General features: G+C 37.1%; 1 protein-coding gene and 1 long non-coding RNA gene across 6 annotated transcripts in view; one reads left to right on the forward strand and one right to left on the reverse strand.

The window, feature by feature from the left end:
* Positions 1 to 19,446, reverse strand: part of LOC135329539 (uncharacterized) — a 78,376-nt gene that overhangs the window by 57,512 nt on the left and 1,418 nt on the right. For both annotated transcript variants that reach the window (XR_010391009.1, XR_010391008.1), the window contains exon 2: positions 12,908 to 12,956. This is a non-coding gene — a long non-coding RNA (uncharacterized LOC135329539). The remainder of the gene's footprint in view (positions 1 to 12,907; positions 12,957 to 19,446) is intronic.
* Positions 1 to 19,446, forward strand: part of AMMECR1 (AMMECR nuclear protein 1) — a 107,639-nt gene that overhangs the window by 6,037 nt on the left and 82,156 nt on the right. The window lies entirely within an intron of this gene.

Genomic DNA, 19,446 nt, shown 5'->3' on the forward strand with positions numbered 1-19,446 from the left:
TATTGCAGTATTTAAATTATCTTGAGAATATAAGACAATTAGCTTCTACAGCAATAATAGGGAGTATAATATATCAAAAAGATCCATTTAAAGACGGCAGGTCCGAGGCTACATAAAACAACAGCTACAAGAAAAAGCTCATCTGCAGTCACTGGGTAATACTATTTTAACTGTGCTGAAAAGAAATAAATTTGTTTAAAATTAGATTTCTGTCATTTAGGATATCTAATTTGTTGCCAAGAAAAAAAAATACAGACAAGTTGAACACTTTCAAATGCTACCTATAGAAAGACTAACTTACTTGAATCACTTAAAAATAATTTTCCTTAAAACTATTTGTGAAAATAATCTATTGTCGCTAAACTTCCATGAACTCCAGTGATAAAGCTTTGCAGTCTGCAGGATAGATAGATATACTCTCTGATACTGCCTGCTGGATTTCTAGCCACTGGCTCAATTTCAACACAGCTCAAATAGACTCCTTAACCTTCCCCATCAAATCTCTCTGCCAGTCTTTCTTTTGTCAGCTCTAGTGGCTCCAAACTACTTATAATGTGGGTGGTAACTATACAGACATGGATATTTCTCTAATCTTGCTGATTCTTGACTGACTTTGGTTTTAACACCAAATCAAATATGGTTGCTGATCAGGCCAGCAGCCATAAGAAGGGGAACCCTTTAGTAAAGGCATATAAAAATGGTGTTCATCCTTGAAATTTCAAGCCCAAGTCAGCAGGGTGAGTCACTGACAGATAGTAATAAAATACAGAATAAAATAGGTAATCCCTCTCTCCATTAGGTAATACCACTTCCTCTGCCACTTCCTGATAGTTACTAAAGAATTCTACAGCTAGGTAAAAGAACACAAATTCCAAGAATACAGTATTTCAATGCATCAATGGTCTATTAAGTGTAAATATTAACTTCTAACAAGGATAACAAATGCAGGCAAAATTCTGCTCTCATTAACACTGTCTCACATTTATCCCTAAATAGTTAATGCTAACATGAAAGGCAAGAGGAGGAGTATGTCTATCTTCAGGCCAGACAGCATTCAGCTGACAGTCCTCAGAACCTGAAGATACAAAAAGGTTCAAAGAGAACATTTTTGTGTTTGTAAAGGAAAAACAAAAGGCCTTGGCTGGGAAAGAGAAGAGAGGTTATTAATATTAAGCACTGTGAGTCCTTCAGATATGATGGTGATCTAGTCACATAAAAATCTAATAATTTAACCATGTTAGAGTCACATGGAAACAAATGATGCTTCAGCCCTGGAGAGCATGCTGACATCACATAACCCCCAAATTCAGTTCTTCCATGGAGTGTGACCGTGCTGGTAATATTAATAGGCACACTAAAATGGGAATTTCAGCCTGGCTCAGCTTTGACTCATTGAATGGCCTTGGGCATCATATAACCTCTGTCTCCAGTTTTCTGCCTACATAATGTGTCTATCTAATGACTTTACCGAGTCATGGGGAAAACAGATGAGCCACTTCATTTTTAGATTGTAATACACTGTCTTCCCTTACGATCCCTGTGAACTTTTACAATTTGTTTACTGAAATTTAATATAAACTTTTTTTGCGAAGGCCACTAAACTGTTTAAACAGAAGCAAGAACTATCTAAAATGTCCAAATTAAGCCTCATAAGATCAGTAACTTGAAGTAAAAGAATGGAAGCACAGCCACATAACAGAGCTTGGGATCTCACACTCCCAAATACCTTTTAAGAAAGCTCTTCACTGTCCAGGAAAAAGGGAAGAAAGAAGGAGGTAAAGAAGTAAATTCCCACCTTGAGAAGAAATAACAGATAATATGGTTAGTAAAATCTGTACTATGCAGCATGATATGGGCATACCAGAATGAAAGAAACTCTCAACCAGTCTCAGTTATTAAATTGGCAGTGAAAAAAGCTGTATTACTTTGGGAAATGAACCAGCTCTGAGCGAAGGGCAGTCATATCCACTTGACACTGCACCTGAGGACATAAACCCTGCAGAACTCTGCTTTAGTGCAACTGAGATGATTCACCAAAAGGTAACAGAGTTAGTTACATTCTTGGTTATATTTCTTCCTGTTTTCCATTAAAATTATTCCAAGCATTTTTCTACCCTTCTTTAGACTGTAACTTCTCTGCTCTGAGTCTGATCTTTCTATCTACAAAGATAGAAAGTCCCCCTCCCTTCAGGGAGTCCCCTCAGGAGACTTTTAAGATATTTACTTGCAATACTCTAGTGCTCATTTAGTTTTAATGCAAGCCTGAAGTAGATACAAAAATAAACTATAGAGTCATTTGACATAAGTTTAAAATGCAAAGATGGACAAAGCAAGCACAGAAATCATCAAAAGTTCAATAGTTCAATGCCAGGAGACAATCTCCATGCTGCAGCTGTACAAAACCCAGACATCAGGCTAACTACTGATGCCTTAAAGGATACAATCGACTGAACCTTGTCAAGGTGGTAGTCTTTGGATGCTCATTCATTCATCTTTTTCTTATCTATGAATGAGTTTATTCTTTGTTTGGATTAGGGACTAGATCAAAACTGTATAGACAGTAATGTAAATATTTAATCCCCTGGGGCATATGAGACATATGCTGAACAGTTTTGCCTTAACTAATTAAGCAGTGAGTTGTTCCCCAAATCTAGGCTCTCTAGGCTTTGCCAACCTGGAGCAGGGATCTTCAGACAGCACAGCTCTCAGGGAATGGTGAATGGCTCTCCATTTCTAATTATGTCACTACAGAACAGTGAGAAAAAATAGTACATCATCTAAATAGGGCTGCATGTTAGATATATATGAATGTATAACAGATGCCTGGAGTTTTAAGTATCTTATTCACTCAAGAAAAAAATTCAGACCTCCAATCTAACTCACAGCTTGTTTCCTCTTGGAACTGGGCAATAAGACAAGGAAAAAACCTCCAAAGCTGATCTAATCACCAATAATGACACAATTTTTGTGACATAACTATAAATGTTATGATATATCTAGTCTGACAATGTTATTTTAGGAAGACAGTTCAAATGAGGATGCAAAAACACCAAGGTCTAATTCATTTCCACTGTAAACTGGCAGTATTCCCATTGACTTCAGTGGGAGCTTTACTTATTTACACCAGTTCTAATTTTGCGTAACTATCTTTCTAATAATTGAGTTACACCAGCCTAAAAACAACTCAGTCTTGAAAACAAAGCAAGCAGCTCTAGGGTGTGGGGTAAAAGGTGTGTTTTTATGTAAGTATTTGCATTTAGATGGAATTTTTAGATTTACTGATTTTGGAGTAACTTGACTATATAAACTGAAAAGTTCTTTCAAAGAATAAAACAAAAAAGCCTCAGAGGCAGAGCAGCAAGAGCAAGTCTAAACTATCTAGCTGACTTTTTTATAGTCAGGTAACCAGAAAGCAAGGTTCAGAAGTTTCTTATTGGCTGAGCAAAATGAAGTCCAACAATTTGATAGCACTACTCTGAATGTCAGGTGGAATAGGGTACAAACCCTTAGCAAAAACAAGATGAAATATACTGGAAAGCGTGGGCACACAGAGACACCCACCATGATCCTGAGGAGTACACAGGGTTACACACAGAGCACTTAACATATTGGGCTGTGAAAAGAATGGGAGGATTCCAGAAACAGAAGATAGCAAAAAAAGGAAAGAACAGAGAGAGTCCTACATGCATGTAATCTGCTTGCTTCACATAAGAAACAACAATAAACCCAAACATTGAATTGGAATGAAATTGTAGGAAACAGGATTTTGTTTCCATTGTGATTGCAACCAGAAACAAGTTTCAAAACAGCAGAATTCCCTGAGGAAGGGGAATCTGGAGCTGTGCTATGCAAAATAGCTTAATCCTGCTAGTGTGCAAATTGTAATAAAATACAAAAAGATACTCCATCCTACTGCAACCATTTTAAATTGTAACGCCAATGAGACTAGAGGATTCAGCAGTAGCCCACAGCCAAACCAAAAGTATTGCAACAGAAAGTTCTTGATCCTGGAGAAAATCCTTCCCCATAAGCAGGGCTCTGGTTGTAATTGCTGTGGTGACACAGCATGTATCTAGGTACTTCACTGTAGCATCTGAGGGATTTTACCACAGAGGAGTTCTGTGAAGGGAAAAATGAAGAGAGAACTGAAGGAGCAAAGTGGTCCATTATGTGTTCTCAGAAGACAGAACAGTGAATCATTTATGATTAGTACAATAAGCAAAAAACACTGTTTTAGAGCTTGGCTATAAATAGATTTTTTATGTGGTTATTGGTTTATTATTTAATGATGGTTGGTCAAAAGATGAGGTTGCCCAAGGTCTGTATCCATTACCATTGAAGGACAAGTGCCTAGGATTTGTGGATAGGTGCTGTTTATTGGTTTTTATATATGGCATGTATATTGTGGCTACACCTCAATGACATAGTCAGGTCAGCATGTGTACCAGCATCAACAAAGTGAAATCCCTAAATCAATATTCCATTCTATTCTACTAAAAACAGAAAAATATATATAGCATTTATAAAAGCGCAGGGCTTGAACAGGAGTTTTGCAATTGCTAGGTTACTTTCATTAATGATGAACTACATTTTCATTCCACTGTAACTATTCACATCAAAAAGAAAATGAATTGACTAGTCTCCATTGCCTAAATGGCACTGCAAGTTTTTGCCACTAGAGTGTGTCATGGCATACATGAGGATTATACCTCTTCATACTTGGTATTCATTAAATTCAGACTGCCACCATAACAATGGACAAAGTCAAGCAGCACAAATGCACCATTTTTCTGATTTCTTGCTTGATAGCTATAACTTGTCTTAAAGGTTATGTTATTGAGAAAAGGTCTCAGCTCATTACTCTGTTTACACTGGGCGCGGGAATTTTGACATGAATACTGAACAACACAGGCACCCAGAAACAGCCCAGCCAATCTTAAGATCCATTATGTTAGGACTGCTTTTTCACTTCAGTTTTAATGAAATGTGCCTTGCAGGCTAAGACTCCTGCTTTGATGCAATACAATAACCCTGTTACTTTGTGATGAAAAGCTAGCACATCCAGTCAACATAAGTAGATCTGTCCCGCGCCGTTTCTCTCTATGCTGGATGTTTGCAGTTGAACAATTATATGCAAAATTTGCAAAACAAAAATCATACCTATGCACAAACTGAAAATCTGCTGCTGTGCTGAGAATCTAGATGCTCTTCTGTATTTAAGAAATCCAATTTGAAGATAACCTATAAAAGCCCCTCTCTTTGATTGTAAAAAAATCAGAACAGTTAAAATTAGAAATGCGTAGGCATGAAGCATTGCCAATATCAAACAGAATATGTTGAAATGTACACATTTGGAAATGCTAAAAATCAGGTTCTGCCTCTGTACTTTGCTGAATCAAGGCTTGCCCCCCTTCTCCATCTGTAAAACTGCACTGACAGTGCTACCTTCCTCTCTCGTTTTGCTCATTTTTCCTTCTCTGGGTTGCAAACTCATTAGCTATTTTGATCACAGAGCTTAGTTCTCAGTGATGTCTTTTCACTGTCCACAGTGTTCTTGTCCTAGTGAAGGTTTTTAGCTACTAGACCAAGCACATTAACTGTTCTTCCTTAAAAAATATCCAACACACAAACAACCACCACATGAGTAGATAGGAATCAATGGGACAACAGAGAAATTTGTAGTCAGATACTTGTTCAAGGGCGTTTTTCTGAATGGAGACATGCAGCACTTAATTTCATTCATTATCTACTTTACTTCTCTTAGGAAAGGTCTGCTAAGCCTTTCTTGGAAACTTCATCAGCTCTCTGTACCTCCTAATGTCCATGGTGCTACAGTGACAACGGTGGCTGGACAAAAGTCCTGAAATCCATGAGGCTCATTCCAAGTCAGACAAATGGGATCAATATAGCATAATGGGAGAGGAACTTCAGAGCTGAATATTTGGCCTTTGAATTGCCCAGATCCCCGAGAGTGTCTCACTGGGCATCCCGAGCTCTGCTCTCCTGCTCAGTAACTTTACATGAAAATTTTAAGTATCTTACTCATTTGAAATACCTAAGTTGCTGGCTGACAAGAGAACAAGAAACAGAAGAAAGCAACAGAAAGTATAAGGAAAAGATCTGTGACCAACAAGGTCTCGTTTACTCTGCATATACTGAGCTAATGATACTGTAGGTAGTTATCCTGCACTCACGTCAGAATCAATAAATCCCTCTTTTCATGTGTCACATACTGAAATCCCAAGTCCTTGCAGACTACATTTTCATCCCAAAGAACAGGGGGGAAGAACATAGGCAGAGTATGCAGCAAGGCTCACCGGCTAACGCTGGGAGACTGCACAGAGCAGAAGAGAGGAACTATATCCTTACGCTCAGGGAGGTGTAAGCAAATGTCATACGAGTCATCTACAATTACCAGGAAAATGTCTCACAGAGGTTTCATAAATAAAGCTTAGCAAAAGACATTTTCTTCAGTTAAATTATCAACCCAAAATTTCAGAAAGCAGCAAGCAGAAATCTCAGTTCTCATATAACTCACATAGATCTCATATAGATATTTTTTTTTACAATATGAAAAGCATTTAATAATTTTTAAAATATTTTATATTCTTTTTAATTTAGACTGATTTTGAAGTGGAAAATGACATTTCCATTACAAAAAAAGAAGTTTCATTTTAAGAATGTTAAAATATTTCCTTTAAAATTTGAAAAAATGTTTTCATAATTTTCTTATTGTTTCTCCTGAAACTATTTGTCTAGTTCAATCTCACCTCAAAAATAATCCCAGTCCTTTCAGAACTCTGTCATTTTAGGAATTTAGAAATCATTGAAAATTTTTGCCCAGTTCATAAATTCAAGCAACATTTTGGCCCTAAATCTTGAAAAAGGAAATATTCAAGAGACTTTCAAATAACAACTTTCTGCTTCCTGTGTTCCTAGTTAATATTGCTTGTATCCTTTTGCAGTAGTAGCTCTACCCTCACTGTGGCAGAGTCCCTCATTAAACATTTTCTAGAATCAGAGAGTGAAGGCTAGAAAGTTAACTTGCTGCTTTTATAAAGAGGGAAAAGCACCCTGGAGAAGGTATTTATATTATACCCTGAGGCAGAATGAAGTTGATTCATGTCAAGGATTATTTTTCTCTCTCCAGTCAACTAGAAGCTATGCAGCAAAGTCTGCATAGGCACAGACACGTGAACATGTACCGAACAGTTCGGTACCGGACTGGGACAGTGTTTGAAACTAAAGGGATCCGACGAGGCGGCGGAGCTCTGCCGTCCGTGCAGCTCTGCCGGAACGGGAAGGGGTCCCAAGCCAGCCACCCAGGAGACATACGCAGGATTACGTACCTAGCTGAGCAGAGACCCAGCTAGCCACTAGGTCTACCCAGGTTGCACCACAGGCAGCATCAAGGAGCAAACTGCCAGCAGAGAATTTCTGCAGAGGATGGAGACTGTCAGATTAGGATCCTGCACCTGTCACACCGCACTTGTCCTGGCACAACAATCACAGAAAAAAGGAGTGGTTATGGCAGAATCCCATGCCCTGCTCTTCACTCACATACTGCCACAAACATCTCTGATTTATTTTGGGACCAAACTAGTTCACCATGACTACCCGGGATCTTTCTCTGTCCATTTTGGGCTGGCTCAGTTATAGGGAAGAATCTAGTCTTCCATCTCTGAGGTCTCAACCCAAAGCCCACTGCCACCAGTGGGAATCATTCCACTGATTTCAAAAATCTTTGGATCAAACCCTAACCAATTAGCTCTGCAGAATAAAAACAGGGGGAAAAAAGTGAAATAATCCCTGGAAGAAGAATGCTGACTTCCTTAATACTTTTTCCCTTAAGAAACGCAGCGTAGGTACGGAGTTTTTAATAGGTGAAAGCATGTATTCAGTTGCTTGAAAGAACATGAGCTGATAAATTAAACTTTTGTGTTTCATTTTCTTTGTCAGAGGAAGAAAATCAGTAGACAGTTGCTAGAATGCAAAAATAATATACAGCAAAAATGTTTCCAAGCAATGTACTAAAATAAATAAATTATTATTTGGATTTTAAATCCCCCCTGCAGTGTTTGAAATACAAACTTGAGAACAAGAATAAATTGTTTATAAATTAACATAAAACTACATATTCCTGTACCACTGGCAAACTAGAGTGATGTGCAAGCTCATAAATAAAAATTAAATTTAAATACATTTTTATTTTCATAAATGTAATGATGTATATATCTGAATTTTAATCATTTTGTGAATATGGTTCCTAAATTACAGAGGGTAGGGAGTTAACTGGATTCTCATGATCTTGCCCATTGCCTACAAGTAGCATACTGTGAGTTCCCTAGAACTGAGAAGAGACAACACCCTTGAAAAGGAAGGATTTACATCCAGAGGCCATCAAGTAGATTGAACTCTATGCTGAAGAGCGCTTTCTTTTTTAGTTTTCTAAGTAAGAATACTATTTTGAAAAGACCTTCATCCTTTAAAACAAATACAATTGAGAATCAGTGAGATAAGTTACAAAAAAGGTGATTATCAAAATAGTAGCTAAAAGGAATAGCTCTTAGAGCAACTGAGGTACTTCAACTTCTTGGAAATTTCAGAGAGCAAATCATCACAAGAGCTAAGATGTGATTTTACATTATTGAATACAAGTGAAGAAATGCAGTGGATACACGTGTTTTCCTAATGAACCCATCTCTGAGTCCTTGACATTTTGAATCAGAGCAGCAAAGAGCACTGGACCACAAGATGGGGCAACATAAAAGTAAAAAATAAAAATGGTAACATTTCTATACATGTTTTCTTCTAAACATGTGGAAAATACATACTACACTCACAATGTTTATTCCTTTCTTAGCATGAATTTTTGATGGCATCAATACTTTTAAGTAGAACAGAAAGAATAAAACATAGTTTTCTGCCTACTAAAATCCAAAATTTTCTTTGAGTCCAGTATTATATTTGCTTGTCTGGTTTTCCTGTAATGAGAGGAACCACATATCATTCCTAGGAAATAATGAGGAATTAACATCTAATAAGAACAGATGAAATCTGCACAGCAGTTTGCAAGAAACAGAACTATTTTTTAATCCTCATTTTACATAAACAAAGCTGATAATAGCAAACCTTCTGGTGAATGAATTATTAGCAATTAGCCTAATTTGGGTAGCGTATACTATAGAAACATTTCAGTGGTAGACAAATGCAATTTGAGAGAGGTTTGTTCTCTAGCAGCAAAATAACAGGCTGAGGTCACTCTAAACAAATGTTTGAAATGCAGTGTATTATTAGTATTTCAATCACTGTCAATTGCCTTTACTTACTATAATTATTGTTTCATAAGATTTAGAACAAACATGTTTTGCTATATGCTGCAAGACAACATACTGAAAATTGAGGTGATTCAGACTGAGACTTGCCTTACTGTGAGTACATTCTAAAGCCAAGACTTTAATATAAATTATTCAAATTCCCTCACAACAGTACCTGTTTTCTTTAAAAAACAAAGTAAATCTTTTATGAAATGTCACCCTTCCTTCTCAGAGATGGCTACTTCTACAGCTCTTAATCAGGACATGCCCATTCGAAGTATATCTACCACTTCTGCTTTCCTGATTTTCCAAAGGGAGTGCTAGTGACCACAGTGATTTGATTTGTCAGAAATAATTAATTTATAGCTCTTTGCAAGCTTCATGGAGTAGATTCCCTTCTTCCCCGGGGGGGGGGGGGGGGGGGGGTGCAATGGGCCACCCTGTTTTACCTAGGAAATTAGTAAGAGCAAAATTGGAATAACATAATTGCAAACTAACGCACCGGCAATGAACAAGAATCTACTTGATAATGTTTCTAACAATAACTTTTTGCACACTAATATTGGATGATGCCCAGCAGCAGCCTAGCTGAGGGAGCACGTGGTTGGGACACTAAAGGCCAGAGATCATGTGACATTGATTTTAGCGACTTTCCCAACATTTTCAAAGCAGTCTGTCTTCTAATGGCATAACTTCTAAGTGGTTAGAATGAGATTATGCTGGCCAGATTTTCAGAGGTAAGAAGACCATGTATCTTCCATTGGTATCAAATGGAGAGCTATCACAAAGTTTCTCTACTTATGCGCTCACTTATAAGAATGATTACCTCAAATATTTACGCATTAACCATCATAAATATATTGCAATATTAAATTCAGCATAAACAAATCAACAGATGTTAAATGTTTTTAAATAGAAATGTTAAAAGTTGCATAAGAAATGCATTCATAATAGATCATTTTGGCCAAAAACCCCAAACTTTATCTTTTAGAAAAAAATATTTGTGTATGTAGGGTAGTTAGCATGGATAATCATTGTTATCTTTTGGTCTTGGAGCCTGTGAATATATGAATACAACAGCTCTTACTGCTCACTTCATACATCGTAGATAGAACAGGCTTCCTGCATTGTCCTCATGGGGCCCCTAAGACTTGGAACTCTGCATTAAGGCAATAATTGTAATCAAACCACACACTTCAGCCAGCAAGCCACAGGACTCAGGAAGGAGATGGTTTCCCTGATGCACAATTAGCTTTATCTCTTGGATTTAGGTTTGGAGATTTTCACTTTCCTTTAAAGAATCAGGTCAGCCCTAGCTGTCTGGACATATGTCCAAGCTCAAGACACCCAGATGAAGCTAAAAGTTGATTCACATAGTGCCAATAGACTTTTAAAATTAAAAGCAATGTAATTCAGCAGTGTGTAAATCATATTCTTCCACTGGCAAGCTATGCAGCTTTTAAACCTCATCTGGTGATTCTAGTTCCAAAACAGAAAGAAATGATTGTTTTATTCATCTTCACAGAACAGTTTCTCAAATAATTCCACAAAATTTGTATAGCACAAGCAACTTTTCTGATATTTTTATTTATTTGTCTCTAATAGTGCCAATTATGCAAGTAAGACCAGAAAAGTGAACTATTAGGTCACACAATTCTGTTTTGGTTAATATACTTCTAGTCTTTGCAACCCTTTCGTGACTGTATTACAACAAGGCCCCCACCGTCCACAACCCCGAGACCCTTCCCTCTATTGTTCCTCCCCACCCTGCAATTTTTGTTTTCACAGCCCTTTTTCTCAAGCACACAGCCTAGGTCAGTCAGGTAGTTCACCTCATGGTGGACTGCAGCTTCAGGCCTCTGAGTGAAATAAAATTGTGATCACATTTGACAAGGTTGCTTTTCCTCCTGATGTTAGCATGACAACATAGTCCATGGCAACATAGCTCTGTTAGGGGCAGGGTTGCTGCTAGGGAGAAGAGACCTTGGGAAAACATGGTAGGAGTGTGACTTTAAAATCTATATGCAGGTGAGGTCTTCCACACATCTCCTTACCTCTGCCCTGGGAAGAGGAATATATAAGCCCCACATGCCATTATTCCTCTATTCCTTGGAAAACCAAAAAGGGCTCTCCTTGGGATCAGAATTCATACAGCAAACTCAAATCTCCTTCACTTCATCAAGATCACTTGTAAGATTTGGGGATACAAAAATTCTGCATCTCTGGGTGTTGGCAACACTTAGAACAATCTTAATTTGAGCTACTTCTGATCCCTTTTCCGTTTATGTCCTTGGTGCAGGTAATGCAAAGAATGGCATTTTCCTTTCCCCCTCCTCTTCTGCAAGTGCTCTGTGTTGTCCTCTAAGCTCTTGTTCTCGGCCTCTCTTACTTCCCTCTCCATCTGGCAGAGCAGCTAACCTTTTGGGACCCTTGGGCTCTTAGTGTTACTACAGGGCAGAGGTTACAATTCATAGAAGAGCTGTCTCCTGCCACGCTGTCAGCAATATGCTAATATGATGGCTTGACAAGTATTTGAGAATGTCATTTCTAGCAAAATAACTGTCCTGAATGGCATTCATCGTATTTGCTACCACATATCCATGAACAAAAGAGCCCTACAAAATTCAAGTCCAATATATATTTCAAATAAGATGCCCATAGGCACTTATGATATGAGAACACGTCAGTAGCCATATGCACCGTAATCCTCCTCTTCATACGTATCTCCACCATAATCCTTTCATGCACCATATATCTAATCCATATTCTCTACTGTGGAAGCAAAACCCATCTATAAATTTCAGAATTAATTCACACACATTAAATAGAATATGAGTCTTCATTACTTTGGTTACCAAGCAGTTAAAAAAATGTGGCAAATGACCAAATCATCAGTCTGCCATTCAATTCCAGCTATATGCTCTGCTACCATTTCATTTCGGGTTTTTCAAAGCCCTGCAGCTGAACTACAGCCGGGTATTTAACGCAGAATCGTATCTTTTGGGGGAATGTGTTATTTTTAAATGCCTAATAATTATGAATTCATTTGCCATTCTTTTTATAAGCAGGGAATGATAATGAACTCATCTGTTATTCATGTGAATGTCAAATGTGTTCCCACAGGAGTTTTATTCTAATTCACTATTAGTTAGTGGACTCATAAAATAAAATGCTATCCATTTTCTACTCTGAACATGTAACACTTGGTAATTGTTCATCAAAGGGCAAATGTCATATTTTTCTTTAATAACTTTCAGTTCTGATTTAACCAGGTAAAGAGCTAGTTTTAGAGTAAGGGTACCTTTAGAATTAGTTAAAATTAGATTTGGTACACTGTAAATCTTACATTTAAAATGCAATGAATAAGATCATGAGCTAGTATTTAAAATGTGGACGTGTTATACTATAAATACACACACTTGAACCACATGCATTTAACACAACAAGACAAGCTACATAATAAATTATACTGTAGCCCTATATATATATAAAGCCTAATGATAGTTCAGTGAAAGACACATTTTTAGTATTCATGAGGTTTTTATGCAGCTGCTCTATTGTAACAGAGAATTTCGAGATAGGATACTTACAGGCCACCGTAGGATTTGAATGCGATGACACTGGAAATGGGACTTTGACCTACAAAAACAAACAGAAAATAAGTACAATAGAAAAACTGAGAGAATTCAGACTGTGACTGGTTTTCAGAAAGGTAAATCCAGGGTTTTCTTTAACAACATACTTTTAAAATTTTTCTAAATACCGTAGCTGTTAGATGTAAGGGCTTACCCGACGAAACGACAGCCCTGAAATATTTCGACTATACTTCCTTACAGTGGACACGCTGTGCTAGGCTTCCCTGTACCCTCTCCCATTTGCAAATTGCCCTCAAGTATTGTGTTATGTCACAATGACTATTTCGATCATTAAATGCCCTTTAGAAATGCTAACCGAAAAAGGGTGAATTATTATAAAGATGCATTGTCACAGAGATGGTGGCAAATCTGGAATTCCAACTGTAACTGGAACAACTAGATTAATGTATTTACAGTTAGACATTACAATTTGCAGGCAAAGGTGTTCTTTTAACAAAGAAGTAAGAGAAGAGTATGCATTTCATGTTCAGGATTATGTCACTGGCAGATGAACTATTTTGATATCTGATGTGATATTTGAAGAAATATTTTTTTTAATTCATTTAAATAATGATCTTGTTAAAAAAATCTACCTTTAATGGAAGTAATGTCAGATAGCACAGATTGAGTTATACAGATAATGGGAAGGTAAGAATATCAGAAGTAGTAAATGAAAGAGTGTAAAGATTGTGAGAGTAATAAAAGAGTGTACAACAGGGTGAAACTTTGTTGAAACTTTGTTCTGAATCCAGAATGAATGTAAAAAGTAGTTATGTTATACAATAAATAACTGAAACAAAAACTGTCACCACCGCTAGCAGACTGAAGACTGTTTCCTGGAGTCAGGATACAGATGTGGGGGATGAGAAAAATGAGGAGATGTACAGTTTTGTATTGTGGAATTTGTGTGTGTAGGTATATGTATCTATATAAATATCATTTTCCTTGAAACCACAGAATAACTCAGGAGACCTAGGCACAGACAAATCTTTCATCAGTTTACAACGGGAACCTGCAGGTCCCAGATTTTTGGACTCCTCATTCTTTCACAGTTGGTAAAATTCTATTGACTTCATTGGAGTAATTTTAATTATACATGTCTGAAAGGAGAACTGACGTTTGCTATAGAAAGTACATTAGAAAAATATTATGTTGGAAAACATGGACGAGTAAGGCTCCAGCTCTGTGAGATACTGAATGCTACCAACTCCCACATACTCCATTTTATTCAGAAGCTTGCTAGTCTCGTCTTAAGGATATAAGAAAGAGTTGACAGTGGAAGTGGTGAACACGAGTTACTTGGCTTTTGCTACCATGCTGAAAAAAAGAACAATCTGCAAGACTCAGTAAGTGAAAGCAGATAGGGGTGAGGGTGAGAGAGGTGACTCCTGATGTGCCATGAAGATCAGCATTACTGGTGCTGCGTTAATGACTGCTACAATTGCCAATGATGAAAGTAACAACTGCAATGAGGAAGGTTTTGCTGGAACCCTGCTGGCTTTTTGCCACAAAGGGTAACGTCTGCTATTAATTAACATACTATTTATATCTCCAAGCTCTTTTAAGAGAATGTATCTAGCTAGCACTTTTTAACAGTTACAGGTTGATAGCACCAGAGCACCTTAACAGCAAAACACTGGCATTTGCCAGTTTGAACCCTGTGCACTGGGAACAATTCTTTGCATATAAAAGCTAGAGAGAGATAAATGCACCAAAGTGACATAAATGGTGATTTTATAAAACCAGACACAGAAAGGAGGATTGGCATGACATTCAGGATGACATGTACAGATCAAAAGCACTGGAAGATATGAGGTTAAGTAATTCAGATACTGAGGATAAAGAAGGGTAATACTTCTAGGGAAAAAGAAAAAAAAAGACATTCAATAAATAATGGTAAGTTACAATACTGTAGAAGGAGAAATACTTATGACTGACATGCATATTTTGATAAACTGCAACAGCCTACTGCAGCTAATGAACATTCTCTTGAAACAATACCTAAAAATATTTTGTGAAGCATGACTAAAGATGTCTAATAAAAGTGACTAGTGAAGCCCCATCTGGAACAGCGGAAGCAGTTCTTGGCCATTTTACGATTAAAAGTTTTTTTTATAGAAGTGAGAGAACAGTAGAGGGCAAGCAGGATTCACTGACTTTTGCTATTCACAAAGATTAAAGAAAAAAGTTCTTCAGTCGTCGGAGAAAAGAACAGTATATTTCATTTCTCTGAAAGGAATGAAGAGATGACAGCTTCAATGCTATCTGAGCAGGGTAAAATACCAGAGCAAGGGAGCGTGAACCTAAGCTAAGAACTGGGCATTGGAGGAACGTAGGTGGAATTCCTTCACACCAAAGGATAGTTAATATGTGCAAAAAGATAGCAAAAGCACCAGCCAGAAGAACTTAAAGGACTTCACAAAAAAATTAAATAATATCTGAAAAAGAAAGCTCAACAGTCTTAAATCAAAAGGAAGATCAAAATTTACACTCCTTAGCTACCTTTCCTGGTAGCATTTTCTGTCATCCTAAACAATTAACATTATTAACAATTGTTTAATGCTGTTAACATTCCCCTCTTCTCTGAAATTTCTGCTCCTTGCATTAACTTTAATGTAAGTTTCATTTCACAGTTTTTAGAGAAGATGTAAATCAAGTGCTGACCACTTGTGATGGTTAAAGATCTGGTGCTGTCTTTGAAACAAACAGGCACCTAATCCTGGTGGCCTGATCAGATTTTAATGTGAGCAGTTACATTCTAGCCTCCTAAATTACTCATTCATTTGAAAATGAAAGATAACATTCTTTCCTAATACACCTCAACTTCTGTTTCCTATTAAATTGTTGCTAGGTTTCTTTAGAGATGGCTGTATGTCTGCTTTGGATAAACAGATACCATCATATTTTTCTAAATTCATTAACTTAAAACTTTTAAAGCTGGCACTTCGGACTCCTTAGAAATGAGAAATCCTATTAATACATATGGTCACTCCACATTAGTGGAAAACATTTTGTGAAGGAGACCAACTACAAACAGCCATGTCAAAAAAATATGTCCTAAGGCTTATTATTAATGTATCAGCTAGCATAAATCACTGTAGCTCCACTGACCTCAATGAAATCATCGTGAACTTATGCTGAGAATATAGCTACATAAACTACGTCTTCCTTCTGTCGCTGCATAATGGAAAAATACATTCAGAAAGTATAGGATATGACATTAACACAGTATTTCAGGAAAATTCCAGTTCACAAAATCAAGTGAAAAGAATTCCATGAAAAAGCAACTACTTGTCTCACTTTATCGCAAATTTATCGCAAATGTTTTGATCTTTATTTTTTTCATTAAATAACTTTTCTAACTCCACTGACACTTTATACGTTTAACGTTTTTATCTCTAGTTAGAAGACTGTCCAGTCCTAGATATATAATTTGACAAATAACATTTTAGAATATGGCTTTTTACAAACCTATGCCCAGCGTTGCAATGCAAGTTCCAGGCACAGATGGTTTAACAGGACCAAACCCTACATTTGCACAAGAGTGAAAAATGTCTGTAAAACAATGTTAATTTTAAAATAACACATACTGGATTCACAGTATGACAAAATTATAACATAGCTCAAAATATGAAACAGGGCCAGGATTCCAGTAACACAACATGTTAGGACCTTTTGTCTGCTGGCTGGTATCACATCCTGAGATGACTTTTTATACAGAATTTAGAAGAGACTTCAATAGGAGCTTGATATATGGAACAATAGCAGGATATGGCCTCTAACTGGTAGGAACAATTGCTGTTTTCAGACATGCAAGTTAACTTTCATTAACTTTATTGGATTTTGTGCATGCTTTCTGGCCTAGATTCAGAGCTGCCTTTAATTTCTCCTGGGCACAGCTGAGATAGGGAGCGTATCAAAGAATGGTAACTATTCTCTCTACGCAGAATATACTGATGCAAACTCACAAGAGCCTTAAGAGTTGAACAGACCAGTTTGGGAAAGCAATACAGGCAAAACCACTTTCTTCCCAGCTACACCCATAATGCCTTGGAGGCTGCAGGGCAAGGGCAGAGTTGTCTAGACTGTCTCCACAATGGGTGGGAACTCCTCAGACCAAAGGAATTCTCAACATGTAAATCTTCCAGTTTCACGGCAGATCCATCCAAAAAAAGATCATTGTGATGGGAAGATGCAAATATAGAATTTAACCTCTGAATTTTGGGGGCTATAAGTACAGACTCATCTCTAGAATATTATCCTCTGTAATAAAACTAACAACTCCATAGAGATTCTAGCTGTATATACTGTTTGCTGTTTTGGAGTTTGGTTTTCAGAGAATAAACTGTGGTATAATGTTTCCTATAATTCTAAGAAAGTGGAAAATGATACATTTTGAAAAGAGGGCTCTCTCTTCCCCTTTCTTTCCTTCCTTAGCTCTGACTTCTCTACTGTCTCAAGCGTAAACTACTTTCCTTCACTCTTAAGACCCTTTATCCACCCTATCTGTCCTTCATATCTTTCCTTGACTGACTATCACCTTTATCATCTATTATTTAAAATTCAAACCCTTCTATAATTTCTGACAATTTCTCCATAAATATGTGCAATGTCACTTCAGGCTGCATTTTCTCATTTTGCACCAGTGCTGCTTAAGCTGCCCGAGGCAATAAATTCTCAACTTTGTATAGCCCCTCCAATATGCCAACATAGCTTTTTGTGCAGCCCTCTGATAAACCAGACCGGAGAACTGATTTGGCTGAAAAATAATCCAGGGAAAAGAATGATTGTTTTTCAGCTTGATCTTCTGCCTTACATCTGCACTAACAGCTATGTGAACACAACAGAATGGGTGGGACAGGAAAGGGAACAATTAGCTGAGGTAGGGCTGCTTAAACCAACACTACTACTGCAGAAAAGCATATAGAAACACAGCCTAAATATGTTATTTTAAGTACCTCTTTAAATCTCTCACCTGTCACAGTGCCTATTAAAAGAACTGGTACTAATAAAGCAAGTGTTACGTGACTCCTGCTTATGATGCAGCCCAATTTTGGCTCATTGTTTCCTTGTTCTAGTTGTTCTTTTCTTGTAGTTAGACCGTAAGATCCTCAGAACACAGATCATCTTTTGGTCGACTTGAGAACAATCTGACTCCCACTACAATCAGTGCAAATTTTACCTCAGCTTGAAAATGAATTAGGTCACACCTAGTAAGACACCATTTTCCCCAGATACTAGCCAATTTGATTTTTTAGAAGGGCAATCCTTTTGTGCAGCTTTGAATCACTCAGAAATACCTTTCTGCAAGTAGTTTTATTTCTCCCATCACCATTTCTCTAAGAGCTCTTGTCAAGAATGATGGGTTGTAATTTTGAATTAAAAAATAAATTTATATCTCTCACTCGTAACATGTGACAATTCTACAATTTTTGTGATTTTAGAACATGAGATAAGCAATAGCGCTAAACAGCTGCAGTCAGAAAGAACAGCTACATCACACCTAAATTAAACCGATTTAATTGCGCTACCATACTAGACTCCCCTCATACTATTAAAAGATTTTGATTTTTATACTGAGTTCACTCACTACATTTGACTGCACATGAGGCGCAGCAGAGTCATCACCCAGCAGGAGAAAATCTGCTAAAGTTAGCAAAATACGAAACTACTATATAAATTAAGGAACTGAACACATTCAGGGTTCCTTGTAACAAGAAACGTAAAGGAACTCAAGTTTTAACTGAAGCAAAGGGCCAATGAAGCAGATGCTGCAGTTTCCTGAAGCCAGCTTACCCAAAGAAAAAACTCTTCTTCAAATATAAATGGAAAATTTTCATTGAACAATGAAAAATGTTTTGCCAGTCTACAGTTCTTTCCACTTCAAGAAACTAACAAAAATTTTGATAGTACAATCGTGTCTTCCACTAAATAATTGTGATTCCACTAAATAATAAATTCACAGTAATGTTAATATATTTGCTACTATCTCTAAAAAAGACAAAATATGGTACGTATTAAAATGCAGTCATTGTGCTTAGATAAAATAGGAGCACAACTACCAGTACGTTTGCAGGCAAATACTGCAAGCAATATCTGCAGAGGTGAAGAATGTGAAGTGCTTTTAATAAGAGCAGAATATACTTAATTTACCCTTTCATTCAGGGATCACTGTGATGCAATATTTAATCGAAAAGAGATCACTGTGCACTATCAGTAGCCCTGATATTGCACAAGAATGTCAGTCCTAGGCCTGAGATTTGTACTGAACCTCACAATCTTCTGTCCCAGTGGAGTGAGTGATTTACTTTTCTATCTACATCAAAAGCTCTTGCAATTGTTTTATACATGTTAGTCTTAAAGAATGCAAGGTGTTAAAGCATTAGAAAAAGCCAGAATTCAATACCTGCAGAAACTATTTTCCCAAAAGCAACAGAAGGTGTCACTGCTAACTGAATTTAAACAAATGAGTCCCATAAGTGGAGAACTTTGCC

The sequence above is a fragment of the Dromaius novaehollandiae genome, chromosome 11 (assembly GCF_036370855.1).
Source record: "Dromaius novaehollandiae isolate bDroNov1 chromosome 11, bDroNov1.hap1, whole genome shotgun sequence".
In the NCBI taxonomy this organism is placed as follows: domain Eukaryota; kingdom Metazoa; phylum Chordata; class Aves; order Casuariiformes; family Dromaiidae; genus Dromaius; species Dromaius novaehollandiae.